Raw genomic sequence first — 526 nt, 5'->3', positions numbered from 1 at the left:
AGGATGGTACTTCTGAAAAAAACTCAGTAAATTTTGAAATGAGTCATATCAACAATTTGAAAAAACAAGTAGATGAGCAGAGCAAGAAGATCGAACTCTCAAAAATAACCAAATAGAACTTCTAGAGATAAAAAACACTGCAAGAGTTAAAAAATGAAATAACAAGCTAAGGAAATAGAGTCGACCAAATGGGGGAAAGGATCAGTGATACTGAAGACAGAAATCTAGAAATAAATCAGAAGGAAGAGAGAAACCAAAAATGAAAAAATAATGAAGGAGAAATACAAGAACTAGCTGATACCATCAGGAGAGGAAACATAAGAATAATGGTCATTCTCAAAGGGGAAGAAAAGGAACAGGGATTGGAAAGTATTTTCAGACAAATAGATGAGGAGAATTCCCCAAATCTAAGGAATGAGCTGGAGCTTGGTACTCAAGAAGTCAACAGACCCAATTACCTCAATCCAAAAAGGCCTTCATTGTAAGACACATCGTAATTATTAGAATTATCAAAAATCAATGACAA

The sequence above is a fragment of the Pteropus vampyrus genome, unplaced genomic scaffold (genome assembly GCF_000151845.1).
Source record: "Pteropus vampyrus isolate Shadow unplaced genomic scaffold, Pvam_2.0 Scaffold55, whole genome shotgun sequence".
Classification (NCBI taxonomy): domain Eukaryota; kingdom Metazoa; phylum Chordata; class Mammalia; order Chiroptera; family Pteropodidae; genus Pteropus; species Pteropus vampyrus.
This window is presented reverse-complemented; position numbering follows the sequence as displayed.